General features: G+C 43.1%; 1 long non-coding RNA gene across 1 annotated transcript in view; it reads right to left on the bottom strand.

Moving 5' to 3' along the window:
• Positions 1-389: 389 nt before the first annotated feature.
• Positions 390-15,815, bottom strand: part of LOC125613903 — a 44,261-nt gene continuing 28,835 nt past the window's right edge. The window contains exons 3-6 of the long non-coding RNA XR_007344479.1: positions 11,205-11,326; positions 9,222-9,390; positions 3,155-3,213; positions 390-1,810 (exon numbers count right to left, since the gene is read on the bottom strand). This is a non-coding gene — a long non-coding RNA (uncharacterized LOC125613903). The remainder of the gene's footprint in view (positions 1,811-3,154; positions 3,214-9,221; positions 9,391-11,204; positions 11,327-15,815) is intronic.

The raw sequence follows: 15,815 nt of genomic DNA, 5'->3' as shown, positions 1-15,815 counted from the left end.
GAGCCCTAGGACATTCAGTTTTAATGCCCGCTGGGGCTCTGAAGGCTTCGGCACTGCACACCCTATCTGTCCGCTCCCTCTCACTCCCCACATCCTGTATACTGAGAAGGAAAACACATCTTTGCTGGCTGTAAGACTTGTCTTGGTCACTTCCTATTTTGCTTATTAGTTATCCTTTCTGGTGATAATTAAGACTCTGTAAATTAATTTTGTTTGGTGATTTACTCTCTTTTTGTAATTAGATGTGGTGATTACAATGCACTTCATATCACACAGGAATTTTCTTAGAAAGAGGCAAACAGAGGCTCACATGGGCACTCATTCTCATACAGGAATGTGGGCCCTTCTGCTAGGAGAGTGGTCTCTGCCAAGAGGGACAAACTCCTGACACAGACAGGCCACCCGCTGTGGCCCACCTGAGCTTCCATGGAGGAACAGCTGAGTTGGGCCCCTGCTGCCTTCCACCCAAGATCCTGACAGGGTCTCATCCTACTCTCCTGACTTTTTCTTCAGCTAGAGACCTAGAGACTCTCTAACCCCTTTAATTAGAGGTGCCATAAGGACATTCTGCATTGATATGCATGTTCCTGTCATCCAGACTGCCCCACCTAACGTGTGGCCAATCAGTGGGACAAACCCTCATCCTCTTCCCATCTCTCTCTATCTCCATCTCCAGACACCCAAGGGAATGGAGTGGCCCTCACAAACCAACTACCCATCCAGAGTCCCTGTGGTGATAAATAGCTTCCCAAGGAACAGGAGGAGCTGCAGATGGCTTGTTCCACCCCAAGAATGTAAAATGCCATGGCTGACAACAGGGACTTCTGGAGTCAAACAGACCTAAACTAGATTCTGGGCCCACCAATGAAAAGCTGTGTGATTCAAGAAAAGTGACTTGTCCATTCTGAACCTCACCTTCTTTCCACTCCTAACTTACTATGGTGCCGGTGCTGTAAAGATCAAATGGGAGATTACATCCAAAATGCTGGGCAGATTGTAAATGCTCAATAAGTGGAAGCTATTACTACCGGCCCTCCTACATGCTTTTTCTTCTTTCCCCGGGGGGGGGGGGGGGGGTGGCTCTTGTATTATGTACCAGGCGATAACTCAGCCTTTAGGAAGCCTGGGGAAAGGTCAGCAGGCCAGTTAGGAGACTGTCTTTATTACACAAAAAGCTCCCAAGAATAGCTGGGCCCATTTGGAAGAGGCCTCCAGGCCTCAAGCTCTATATCCCTTGGTGGCAGGGCTGCTGAGCTCAGCCTGGCAAATGAATGATGAGAGTCAGAGAAAAGAGACGCACGACTCTTCTCTGCTCCTTTACTGCCTTGCCCTTCCTGGACGCAGCTCTGGGGGTCATTACCACTCACACCAGCAAGGGCTTCAGGTTCCTATACTCACAGCCCATTGGGCACTTGCTACAAGCCTGGCACTGAGCTGGTACAGAGAAAGTCCCCCATGTTTTTTATGTAAGTCTTGACCTTAAATCACTTACAACTTCCTAGGGGTGAGTACGTCTCCAGTTAGGGTTCAAATCAGGAGGTGTAGGAGCCAGAAATTCTCACCTGAGATAAGGGATGGCTTCTCAGAGGCTCTTGAAACATAGATAAAATACCCATGGGCAAAGAGGAGGAGATGATCAGATACAGACAGAGAAGTCCCCATGGGCAAAGATGGATGGGTGAGGCAGTACCTGGCATGCTCCTGAGCAGGACACAGAGATTTCACGAGGGTGGTCACAACTCAAGGTGTGGGGTGGGATGTTCCAGGAGCCAAGACCTGAGCAGTTGGTTGAGGCCAGTCCTCATATGACCTGAAAAGCCACACCAAAGAGTCTGAACTTATTCTGTAGGGTTTTGAGAACTGTTGAAGAATCTGGGGGCAGGTAAACATTTCTGTTTGTATTTTTCAAAGGTTACCCCTGACAGCCGCGAGGGTGGAGTGGCGGCAGGGAGGCCAGTCTGTGAGCACACCCAGTGATCTCAGCAGGAGGTCCCGAGGTCCTAAGAGGAGGTGGGGGGTCCCACATTGGAGCCCAAGTGGATGTAGGCACTGCTCCCCAACATTGGTGCACCCTGCCGTTGCCCGACTTGCTCTTTTCAGACAAATTCTCAGGAAGCAGAATTCCATCTTGTTCCCCACTTGATTTCCTCTTATCTGGACCTGCCCCAGGTTCTTTACCCTCTCTGACCTGTCCAGTCAGGCCTTTGGTGGACACAGCCAAGCACCGGTCACAGCCCAGTTGCTACTGAGTTCTAGTGCCCTTCTCAGCAGCCCCTTCATGGCAGCTGGCATTAGAACCATGTCCTCAGGTCCCCTCTCTCCCATCCTTCCCCCTTCCTTGACTGTGGTCTGACCCCTGGCACTCCTGCTGTTAGGACATTTAGACTCTGGAGTCACTATTGCATACTTTCCTGTAGGGGCCTGGGTGGCATTTGAGGCAAAAAGCCACAGGATCAAGGACTGAACATTTAAAGCCCTGCAGTCTCTTGTCATTTCCATACTGATTGAAGAATTGTGAGTCCCGTTGAATGATGGCAAGCGTGCAATTAGATCAAAGGTCACTGCAGAAAAATAGCTTTGCCGATGTGAAGAAATGGGCCCCTTGGAACCTTTCACTCTGGTGTTCAAGTCCTCCGAGGCTGAGTTTCAGAGAAGCTTGAAGTATGCTCCTGCCAGGCTGGGGGAAGTCTCCTGCAGGGGAGAACCAAGCGCTGCAACCTGCCTGTCCCCGTGCCCCACGCGCTGCCAGCACCAGGCACAGTTCCAAGCAAGGGAGAAGAAGAGGGAGCTAAGCAGAGAAGGGAGGCTAGCCAACTCAGAACAGTCAGCTTGGTTATTCTGGGGCTGTTTTTCCAATTTGCAGGAATCCCCAGTCCCTCATTTCTTACTGTGGGGCAGAGCACTGGGCTGCGTGGCAGGTGGAAGCGAAAAGAAGGAACATCGAAGGATTGAGCTGTGTAGGCAGCTCTGGTCCACAGTTCGGACAGGAGGAAAGTAGAAAAGTGATAGTAACGTGAAACTAGTTTTCCCAGGAGCCCTAATTGTATGCAAAGACATTATTAAATATATAATTAAATGGCATTTAATATGTATCTCACTGCATATACACATCAGAAAAGAGACACTTTGTGCTATAATGCATTACACCACTCACCACAATTTTTGTACAGCAGGCCTTCCATAGCTGGGGGTTCCTATCAACATTTTCCACACCTGTAGATTGAAAATATTTGGAAAAAAATGTGGCTGTATTGAACATATAGGACTTATTTTTTGCCATTATTCAGTAAACAATGCAGTTGAAAAGTTATTTACATAACATTTGCATTGTAGTAGGTATCCTAGTAATGTGGAGATAGTTTGAAGTCTATGGGAGAATGTGCAAATGTTATGTGCCAATACTATCCCAATTTATATGAGGGACTTGACCCTCTATGGATTTTGGTATCAAAGGGGACTTCTGGAACCAATCCTCCACAAACACTGAGAGACAACTCTACTTCTTTATGACTATACTACCTCAGACTCCAAGCTAATAAAGCTCAGAAAACATTTCAAATTCATCTGATTTCTAACATGTAGCATAGTGTTGTTAGACATAGTCAGTTCTCAATATTTATTGAATTGATCAATAAATGAGTTGAAAGGGAGAGAGGGCACATACTAACATTTTGTGCATACATTCAGTATGAGGAAGGAGCATGGCCATCTATATTATTCATGCCTCCTACACCAAATCCTAACCAGATAGCATCCTTCCATTGCTCTCAAGAGGATTTTAAAGTCCAAGAAGTTTGAGAAGTTTGCTCAAATCACACAGGTATTCGAACCCAGTATACATGTAAGTCTATTTTTTAATTACCTGTCCAAGATAGAAATTGTAATCAATATCTTTCTGGTTCCTGAGTATCAGTTCCTCCTTCTTTAGCAACAACACCCCAAATTTTCTTTCAAGAGACGTGCTTCACTTAGCCCATGTGCTCTGGTGGAATTGACTCAACTTCTGACTTCAGGTGACCTCAGGACTCAGAGGCACCTTTAAAAGCATGTCAGCTCCTCCCAGTAATGTGTTCCAGCCTTAGTCACCCAACCCAGGCAGAGGCACCAGAAACTAAGAATTCTTGCAAGAGAGCTATTGAGAGAAGGACTCTTTGTGGACACTCAGCCTTGTTCCCACCCTTCTCAGCTCTGCCTTGAGAAGATCTTCTCCAAACTCTGCTGCCAGCCAGATCCCTCCTAAGCCCCTTCCTAGGCCCCAGAGCATCTAAAGCTTCTCTAAATTCCAAAGTTTCAAGGACAAGGGTTCTTTAACTAGAAGCCTACAGGCTCAAGTCCTACCTTCCCAGCTGCAGCTCTTCCTGGTTGAGATTCCTCCAAGTGGGTTAAGAACAAAGAGATTATGATTTCAAAAGCAGCAAAAATTTTCTTTCTCTTTCATTGCTATTCAAACAAACAAACAAACAAAACAAAACCTCCCCCTTCCCTAACTCACTACCTGACACTGCCCACTTTCCCCAGCCATTAAGTGAGATTTTTAAGGTTCCACAATTAGATTTTCATAGTTTTGTGCATTAACATAGGACCTCTGGCCACCATTAACATGCAAATCCCCTGGGAGAGGGAACATGGTAAGGCTTAGCAGTCAGCACACGTACTGGGAAGAACAGGACTTCTAGGCTCAGATGATAAAAGTGGGACGCTGCTAATGGCCTCAGGTTAATTTCTCTGGGCCTCAGTTTCTCCCTTTCTTCATGGGCAAATGGGGACAACAGGAGCTGCTATTGTGACAGTCTTAGGAGGCCACTGGGTTGATTGAGGGCTCACGGGAGTCTAGGTGCCACATGACTCTCCACACACTCACACCTTTTCATCTTTATAGATCCCTATCAGAGCAGTGCTGTGATTGTCTATGTTGGCGTTCAGGACACCCCAAAATATGACTCTTTGGTATTTGAAAAAAGAAAAAACCAGAAGCAGGAAGTTCCCTCTGACCTTCCCCCAACCTTTCTCCCACCATAACACCTGGGAAGAATTTTCTAATCTTCCCCCAAAGTAGCTCAGAAGACTCTCACGTGAAAGATGCCCACCCTGACCCAGAGGAAAGGAACACTCTTATTTCTGAAGACACTGGGATGCAGAGAAAAATATGAACAAAGATCCTCTCTGTCAAGTTTTTCCTCATTAGCTCACAACCCCTTGGTCCAGTCACGCTTCTGCCCGGCTATCCACTTCCTCATCAAACAGCAGAAAAATACAGAGATGGCCTCATTTCTTTGGGTCTTCATTTCTCAACGACCATGTCATTAAAATTTATATTAAACAACGTGGTGTGCTTTTCTCTTGTTAATCTGTCTTCAGTTCTAGGAACCTCAGCCATGAACCCAAGATGAGAAGACAAGTCATTTTTTCCCCCCGTACAGCTGCCTGTGTAAATAAAGAAATTGCCACATGGAGAGGTTGAGCTACTTTTCCAAATATAGGGAACAGCATCTGAACACAAGCAGTCTGATACCAAAACCCTCAAATATTTTACTAAAACGTGGAAATCAGGTGGTCCCTGGGAATCAGAAAAAGAGGGTTTTGTTGGGGAGAGAAGGTGTTGGGAGCCTGGGGCCAGGAAGATAAGCTGCCCAAGGACCACCTCTTGTCCCTGCTTGCCTAGCCCAATGGGCTCATATATTCTTTAATGTGAAAATAAAAATAAATTATGTGAAAATTTATTAATCAATTACTTAATAAATTATTACAACTTATTAAGCCGATTTTTTGTGGAGAATTGTATGTGGCCAGGAAAGAAAGGCTAATAAGAAATTTTCTAGAAGAAGAATATAAATGTCTACCACATTTGTTCAATACCTGAAATTTATTTTGTATATGGGAAATACCTTATACATACCCTAAAGTGATATATAACACATATGGACAATCCCCCGCACTGCGACCTGATTCTGAGGGTCAACCTTCAATTGGACGAGTCTGTGAGAAGAAGCCAGCAGCCTGTTCTGCTGTAGGGGGAGGTCTGCAGGCCGGCCTCCCCGACCTGTTTCTGCTTGGCTTTCCCAGGGAAGCAGGGGCAAGCCCAGGAGGCTGAAGAAAAGTTGCTTCCCTCAGTTCATTTCTGGGCTGGTAATGGTTTCCGGCCTCTTTATTTGCATCCATAATTGACAGCTCCTTAGCAGCTCATTAGGAAAATAGGGCTCTTTGTGACCAAGAAAAGAGGGAAACAAATCCCTGGGGGTGGGAGAGTCCTTGAGAACCTGTTTAAGAATCTCAGAAAGACAGGAGACACAGATTCACAGGGACCAAGATCTCCAGGGGCTCCTCAGTAATCCCAGGAAGAGAACCACAGCTTCTTCACACTCTACAGGAAGCCTTGATCCTGTGCCTGCCTCTGTGTGGAACAGATGAAGCAGGAGCCACAGAACAGTGAGAAAAGGGCCCAAGGACCTGGGCACTTAGGGAGTCTAGCCAGTGATATCTGCTGGTCTCGTTCAGGTCCAGCTGGGCTCTGAGGTTCTCATGTGACTGAACCCTCACAGTACCAGGAACCCCATGTCTGAGGGGCATTTATGAGGGGAGAAAAATTTGCATTCATTACTATAAGCATTTATTGGGTGCCATCTATTTACCGGCCATATTGTATATAATAGGTTGTTGTTTTGTTTGGTACCAGCCCTTGACCAATGAGCCACATCCCCAGCCCTATTTTGTATTTTATTTAGAGATAGGGTCTCACTGAGTTGCTTAGCGCCACGTCATTGCAGAGGCTGGCTTTGAACTCGTGATCCTCCTATCTCAGCCTCCCAAGCTGCTGGGATTAAAAGCATGTGCCATCGTGCCCAACATAATAGGCTGTTTTAATCCTCACAGTAGAATTAGAAAGGTAACACTCAACATTTTTAAAATCATAACACAGAAAGGTTTACACAGAATCCACAGCCAAATCTTAGGAGTCCAATAAAATTTCCCCACAGAGGTACAATGAACAACCCGGGGGCAACATGGAAAGTGTAGAGAAGATGTGTGGACAGCAAATTCTGCAAGAATTCAAGGAAGTTAGAGGCAGCTCTGAACTAGGCAAGTCAGTGTGGGATTCCCAGAAGGGGAGGACCTTGAGCTAGGTCTCAGAGGATGAGGAGGTAGGTGAGTAACTTTAAGAAGGAAGGATTTATTTTGGCTCATGGTTTCAAAGGCTTGTCTATGGTCCGTTGGCTTCATTGCTCTAGGTCTGAGGTGAGGAAGAGCTTCATGGCACAAGGGCAAGGTGGACAAAACTTGCTCAGCCCATGACCGCCAGGAAGTGGGGGTTGGGGAACAACTGGCATGCCCCCAGGGACAAACGACCTCCAACCACACTGCACCTGCCTACCACTTCCACCACTTCCCAAGTGTGCATTCAGCTATCAACGGATGAACCCACTGATGGAGTCAGAGCTCTCATGATCCAGTCGCTTCCTAAAAGCCCCACCTCTGATGCTGGCTACAATAGGGAACAAGACTTGAACACTTGCTGCTTTGTGAGACTTTCCAGATCCAAACCATAACAGTAGGGTTTGGAGAGATGGACAGAAGGAAAAGACACGTGGGCTGGGGTCCAGGGAAGAGGGTGGGTCAGCAGTAGATTCACAACAGAAGACCACAATGTCTTCTTGGGAGCAGGTACACTGGAGCACTAGAGCAGGGGGAACACAGGATGGGGGTGAATAAGAGGAAATGGCAAGGAGAGATCTCAGCCAATCCCAGGTTGAAGACTGGGGGTCACAGCCTCTAGGAGTTGGGAGCCACAAAGACAATTGAGAAAAAAATATAGTGCTACAGAAAGATGATGCCTAGCAGGGAAGGAGGGGGATCTTCTCTACTGAGGACCCAGCAATCTGACCAGGGTTGGGGAAGGGCCTGGGGCTAGCTCTGGGCTTCAGGGAAGGGTCAGGCTCCCCTAGGCTGTTTCAACCAATTTATTCCCTATGTAAGTCAGCTTTCTGTAGCTATAACAAATATCTGAAATTATCAACTTATAAAAAGGAGAGGTTTATTTTGGCTCACAGTTTTGGAAGTTCTAGCCCATGAATGGTTGGCCCTGTTGCTTTGGGCCTGGGGCAGGGCTGCATATCGTGGTGGGAGCACATGATGGAATAAAATCACTCACCTTATCACCAGAGGAGCAAGAGAGTGTGTAAGGGACTGGAGTCCTCTTTGGAGGTGTTCCCCAAGTGATGTAAAGACCTCTGACTAGGGCCTACCCCTTAAAGATCTCATCACCACCCAAAAGCTCCATAGACTAGGGACCAAGCCTTTAATACATACATGGGCCTTGAAGGAGCCCTGCAGATTTCAACTACAGCACTCCCCTCTACACCCCTGCAGGCTTTAGTCCTCTTTTCCCTATGGCACCCCTTCACGGCTACCTCCTCCTCCATGCAGTGCCCAGCATGGCACCCCAACATCACCAATCTCGGCCAGATGCCGGCTTCACAAGCAACGTTCCATCCCAGAATGCGCTCACCTGCCCAACCCTCAATGCAGCATATCACTAACTCCTCTCCCACAAACACACCCCTCCCCAAGGACCCCTCTTTAAACTCTGGGTACTACCCCTCCGTGAAGTGGGATCTTTTTCTGTTCCTGCACTAGAATGTGTGTGTGGCACGATTCACATTCCCTGATATATTTATGAGTTGAAGTTACTCCATCGTTTTTTATGTATGTCTTCTCTCAACAAGTACATGATCAGCCTGGTATAGGCAGGGGCTGATCCTCTTCCCGGTCAAGCCCTTCCTGACTACCCACTTCCAGGGGTATCTTTCCTACCTCAGATCCTCACTGCCCATTCAGATACTGGAGCTAGCTTGCATGGATGTTTGCTTCCCGTTCATTCCTTCACTCATTCCCTCATTTATTCTGTGGGCTAGATGACAGTGGGCCTGGACACCCACCTCACTGACTTGGGTGAATCTCTGGACAACTCCTCACTGCAATTGCCTCCTGTTTAGGACGACACAAGGACCCATCTGTCAGTGTTTGTGGATGCATTTACCATCATCCCAGGTGCCAAAGCCAAGGGACAGGTGTCCAGTGACTGAATTAGCATTCTTTGAGAACACACATGACCCACATGGTCAAGAGGGCAGCAGACAGACTCATAAACCCTTGTATTTGCCACCCCACCCTCCTTTTGTTCCTTTTGCTATCTCATTCCCTTTCCTGCCCCACCCTGGACCTACTTTACAGTGGGCACAGAGTAAACATTCACAAACATCTGTCTGCTTCGTGGATGTGAGGTTGCATCCTCCATACTGCTTCTGGGACACTTGGCTCTTGTGGGCCTGGAGTTAGTCACTAGAAGGTCCTGGACCTGAGCCAGCCATTGGCCATTCCCACTCCCTGCATGGCCTGGAATCACAGGGCAGGAGGTGACTGCAGCAAGGCAGTGACAGGCCATCTTAGCAGAATTTTCACAGGCATTGTCAACCTCTCTGGCCTGGAGTGGCAGCAGCAGTCCCAGCCCTTCCATGGGCAGTGGTATAGGTGCCCCGGGTCCCACCCAACATCTCACCTATCAGATGGTCCCTCTACCAGCCTTAAGGTCTTTCTCTTGGGGTCTGAAGAAGTCCAGCCAAGCTCAGGCCTGCCTCTTCCAAGAAGCTAGGTGCCCGAGTGCATTTGGTGCTCTCATCCAGGTAATTGGCTCCAGGATTCCAACTCAACCATCTAAAATTAATCCTAGTATCATGAGGAGGACAGCACAGGACTAGGACACATGACCCCTGGGTTCTATGCTCAGCAATGCTGATAACTAGCTGAGCAACTGGGGACAAGGTACTTTCTTTACCAAGCCTCCCTCTTCCTTACAAGCTGCAGGGTGTGTACCTGCCCGCTGAGCTATCCTCCAGGTTCAAAGGTGAGTGCTACTTGTGTACTGGGATCAATGAGGCCTTTCTCAACCAGCTTCCAGCCAGAAAGTACTTCCCCAAATACAACCTCCTCCTGCAAAGTAAAGTCACTCCTTTTCTGTCAACCTCTGGGTTAGAAGCAAACCTTCCCTGAAATGAGAGCGCTCTCATTTCACTGTTGTAGCCAAGAGTTGGATGGGGAGTTGGTGCTAGACCAGAAAGAAAAAAAGATGAGTTTAATATAGATGGTTCCTTTCATCCTTCAGAACTCAGACTAAATGTCACCTTTTCAGAAAGATTTTTCCTGACCACTATCCAAGCCAGGTCTCCCCAACACTATGATACACACCCATTTTTCTCTATCACTGCATCATTCACACTCTGTTGATTTCATCTACAGCAATAACACTCCCTGTAAGTTATTATTTGTTTAATATTTGACACCATATTGTTTTTTTATTGCTACTATAGCAAGTTATCACAAAAACAGTGGCTTTAAACAAGGCAAACTTATTTTCTTGGAGTTCTGGAGGTCAGAAGTCTAAAACCTATTTCACTGGACTAAAGGTTTTGGCAGGCCTCCATTCCTTCTGGAAGCTCTAGGGGAGACACATTTCTTCACTTTTCCACCTTCGGGAGGCTGCATGCACTTCTTGGTTCATGGCCTTCCTCCCTCTGTAAACCAGCCAATGTAGCATCTTCATATATCTCTTCTCTTCTCTTCTCTTCTCCTCTCCTCTCCTCTCCTCTCCTCTCCTCTCCTCTTCTCTTCTCTCTCTCTCTCTCTCTCTCTCTCCCCCCTGCTTTTATAGTCACATCTCCTGTAATTCTTTTAAGGACACTTGTGATTACATTGGGTCTTCCTCAACAGCCCAGGATGATGTCTCTTATAGCAAAATTCATAAGGGCATCTGGTTCTATGAATTAGGACAAGGACATCTTTGAAAGCCACTATGCAGACTACCACAACCTCCCCCACTGGAACATAAACTGCAAGAACTTACAGATTTTGCCAGCCTTTTTTTATGGAATTTTCAATGCAAAAACACCATAAATGATCGAGAGAAATATGAAAGAAGAAAGTACAAATCATATGGTAGAAGGAGTGGTTCTTGTCCCTGTCATCAACGCAGGTGAACAAAGTACTGTTTAGGATTCTTTGTCTTTCTTCTGCAAACAAGGCAGTGTGCCCTAGGAAATGTGATCTTGAAGATGGAGTGTGACAGAGGACAGGGTTCTGGCAAGGAGAAAACTGCTATGCAACACTGGGGAGGATCTCTGGGTATCCTGGAGGCCCAGCCCAAAGCAACTCACCTGCTATATAACTTGACAAGATGTGCCAATGTCCAGCTCCATGATTCCTGACATCCCAGCCATGGTGAAATCACAAGGAATGCATGCAAAACTGTCCCACATCCAACAGGAAAACTCATAATCTGGCATCCAAAAAAATACAACCATAATGAAGAACAAAATTGATCAATTAAAATCAACTCAAAACTGGCATAGATGTTAGAATTAGCACTCCATGATATTAACCCAGTTACCATGACAGTTTTTTCTATGCTGAAAACAAAAATGTAGATACCAAAAAAAACATCCAACTGAATATGTATGTGTGTATATGTATATGTACCAGCAATTAAACCCAGGGGCACTTAACCACTGAGCCACATCCCAAGCCCTTTTTATTTTCTATTTTAAGATAGGGTTTTGCTAAGTTGCTTAGGGCCTCGCTAAGTTGCTGAGGCTTGCTTCAAACTTGCATTCTTCCTACTTCAGCCTCCTGAGCTGCTGGGATTACAAGCATGCGCCAATGTGCCTGGACCAAGTTGAATTTATAGAAATAAAAATTCCAATATGTAAAATGGCAAATACACAAGGTAGAACTAATAGCAGATTAAGCATTGCAGAAGAAGATATTAGTAAACTTTAAAACAGCAAAAGAAAAAAATGAAACAGAAAATAGAATTTTTTAATGAATAGAGCATCAGCAAGCTGTAGAACAACTTCAATATAGACATATTACACACTCACCACACACACATACATGTATGTGTGTATGTGTGTGTGTGTGTGTGTGTGTGTGTGTGTAATTGAGTCTCCAAGGGAAGAGAGGCAGAAAAACATATTTGAATAATGGCCAATAATTTTTCAAATTTGATGAAAATTATAAATTGACATATCCAAGAATTTGCAAGAACCCCAAGCACAAGAAACAGGAAGAGAACTACACCAAGGCTCATCAAAACCAAACTGCTCAAAATCAGTGATAAATCCTAACAGAAGGACAAGAAATGCTATGTACAAAGGGACAAAGAAAAGGGTGAGACACCCACTCTCACAAGGCCAACAAGAAGACCAGGGAGGAATACCATTAAAGTACTAAAGGAAAAACAAGGTTAACTCCAGAATTCTGCACCCAAGAGAAACATCTTTCAAAAACAAAGCAGCACAGAAACTTTTTGTATATTTTTAAAAGCTGAAATAAATCCATTATTAGTAGACCCACACTATAAGAAATATTGAAGCTCATCCATTCTGGGGAAGGAATATCTTCCAGACGCCAGAAGAAAATATGGGTCTGCACAAAAGAATGAAAAGAATCCAGAAATGATAACTGGGTGGTAAATATGCTTCCCTTTTGCTTAAATATCTGTATAAAATAATTCATTAAACAAAAAACAATGGCAATAGAGTACAAAACTGATAACTTAGGTAAAAATTTGTGATGTTAATAACACAAAAATGGAAGGGATACTACTGTTACATTCTTATACCATATTTTAAATGGTATAATATTTCTTGATAGTAAACTATGATGAGATAAAGGTATTATAAGCCCCAAAATAGCCAATAAAGTAAAATAATTTTTCAGTTAATAAAATAAAATGGAATCATTTTAAGAATCAAGAATAGAGATTTTTAAAATGAATGGAATCTTAGAGACATATAAAACTCTTAAGGGTTGGATCTGGAATTTCCCCTAAAACCTCATGTGTAGAAGTCTTGATTTCAAGGCAGCATTGTTCACAGAAGGAACTCTTTGGAAGTATTGGATCATAGGGCTCTGACTTCATCAATGGGTTCATCCATTGATGGATTAATAATTTGATGACATTATAATGAGGTGTAGACACTAGGTGGTGGGGCCTAGTTAGAACAAGAAGGTCACTGGGGGCATGTCATGGGAGGGTACACCTAGTCCCTGGTCCCTTCCCCTTCTCGCTCTGCTTTCTGGCCGCCATGACCTCAGTAGCTTTCCTTGTTGTTTGAGTCATATCCTTTTAGGATTGCTAAGTGTCTCTTAATAGATTAACTCTACTAATTATTATGTCATGACTTTTTCTATCTCTGATAATTTTCCTTGCTCTGAATTGTACTTTACCTTTAGTATCATGACTTCTGCTTTCCATAGATTGTCTACCATGCTGAAGTCTAAAGAAGTAAAATCGTGTGATCACAACAATCAAAACAAAAAACACTTGATAAAATTTCATGTCCATTTATAATTTTTAAAAATCTCAGAGAAATTGTAAGGTGGAAAACTTCCTTCTTTAAATAAAAGAGTGCAAAAAAAAATCCTATAATTAACCAGTAGCATTATACTAAATTGTAGGCAAGTAAATGCTTTCCCCCAAAATTGAATATAAAGAAAGGCTCTCCACTCCCAACACTCTCAATCAACATGTGACTGGAAGGTCTTAGCCAGTGTAATAAGGTAAGAAAAGGAATTAAACTACATATGCATTTGGAAAAGAAAGAAAAAAAATTCTCTATCAATGACATGACCAACTATGTAGAAATCCCAAGGATTCTACAAAAAACTCTTAGAATTAATAAGCTTAGTAAGATTATAGTGTGTAAGATATACAAGTCAACTATATTTCTATGTGCTAGAAATAAACACATGGGAATCAAAATTTAAAATACAATACCATTGAAAATCACTTATAAAAAGAAATACTTAGTTGTAAATCAAACAAAACATGTACAGTACTTACATGTTAAAAACTACTCTTGTTGATGAACTCAATCAACTAGATCTAAGCAAATGGTAAGACGTCAGTGTTCATGGATTAGAAGGCTCAACAGAAATGAATAAAAATATTAATTCTCCCCAAATTAATATCATTGCTTTAACAGAATTTCTACCAAAATCCTAGTAACATTTATATAGGTATAGAAAAGACTATTATAAAATTTATATTGAAAGATAAATGAACTAAGAATAGCTTTAATTTTAAAAAAGAAGAGGAAAGAATCAGCCTACTTGTTTTCTACACTAATAGAGCTATAATAATCAAGTCTGTGAGATATTGGCAGAGAGATAGACACAAAGATAAATGGAACAGAATAGAGAATCCAGAAATAGATCCACACAAATATGCTGAATTGATTTATGACAAAGGTGCAAAAGCAATTGAATGGAGGAAAAATAGCCTTTTCAACAAATGGTGTTGGAGACATTGGACATCCATAGGCAAACAAAAAGAGCCTTGACCTAAATCTTGCACCTTATACAGAAAGTAATTGAAATGGATCACAGAATTAAATGTGAAATGTAAAACTACAAAATATTTAGGGGAAAAGGGGGAAGAATAACTAAGGCTAGGCAAAGAGTTCTTAAACTTGATACTAAAAGAAGGTTGAAAAAGGAAAATTTGATAAATTAAATTTAATTAAAAATATTTTGCTCTTCAGAAGACTTTGTAAAATGATTGAGAAGAAAAACTACAGAGTAAGTATGTCTACAAAGTACATGTATAACAAAGGACCCTATCTAGAATATATGAAGAACCTTCAAAACTTAACGGTTAAAAAAAAATCCAATTAGAAAATAGGCAAAAGACATGGAAAGGCATTTCCCCATTGAGGATATACAGATGGAAAACAAGCACATGAAAAAGTGTTCAACATCATTACCCTTTAAGGAAATGCAAATTGAAACTACAGTGAAATATCACTACATACTCATTGAAATGGCTAAAACTGTCAAAAATGGCTAAAATTGAAAAGATAGTGACAATATCAAATGCAGATGAGAATGTAGAGAAACTGGATGACTTACACATTACTGATGGATGTGTTCAATGGCAAGACACTCTATAAACCTGTTTAGCAGTTTTGTTGTTTTTTAAGCTAGCTTATGACTACCGTACAACTCAGCAATTGGACTCTTGAGTATTTATCTCAGAGAAAGGAGGACTGTTGCTCACACAAAAATCTGTATATGAATAGCAGCCATATTCATAATAGTTATAGGCCAGAAACAATAAGATGTCTTCCAGCAAATGAATGGTTAAATAACCGTGGTAGATCCATACCATGGAACACTACTCAGCACAAAAAAGAACAAACCCATTCCTTCAGGGAATCATGGTGGGTGGAAAAAAGCCAGTCCCAAAAGTTAGACACAGCATGATGCCATTCATGTAGCACTCTTGAAATGACAAAATTGTAGAAATGAAGAATAGATTAGTGGTTGTCAAAGCCTAAAGAGGAGTGGGTGTGGCTATAAAAAAAAAAAACCAAAACACAACATGAGGGATCCTGTGGCAATGAAACTGTTTTGCGTCTTGATTGTGTGACGTACAAGGTGTGATAGTGTATTCAAATTGGGAGAAACTGATTAAAAAATACATGTGACCTCTTTGAACTATTTCTTGAAAATGTATATGAATTTGAAGATAACTGCAATTATATCAAAATAAAAATTTCATTAAACATTGTTTCTAGGGGCTGGGGTTGTGGCTCAGCGGTAGAGCACTCGCCTAGCATGTGCGAGGCCCTGGGTTCAATCCTCAGCACCACATAAAAATAAATAAATAAAGTATTGTGTCCAACTACAACTAAAAAATAAAAATAAATAAATAAACATTGTTTCTAAGCTGGGTGCAGTGGCACATGCCTGTAATCCCAGCA

The sequence above is a fragment of the Marmota marmota genome, unplaced genomic scaffold, assembly GCF_001458135.2.
Source record: "Marmota marmota marmota unplaced genomic scaffold, marMar, whole genome shotgun sequence".
In the NCBI taxonomy this organism is placed as follows: Eukaryota; Metazoa; Chordata; class Mammalia; order Rodentia; family Sciuridae; genus Marmota; species Marmota marmota.
This window is presented reverse-complemented; position numbering and strand designations above follow the sequence as displayed.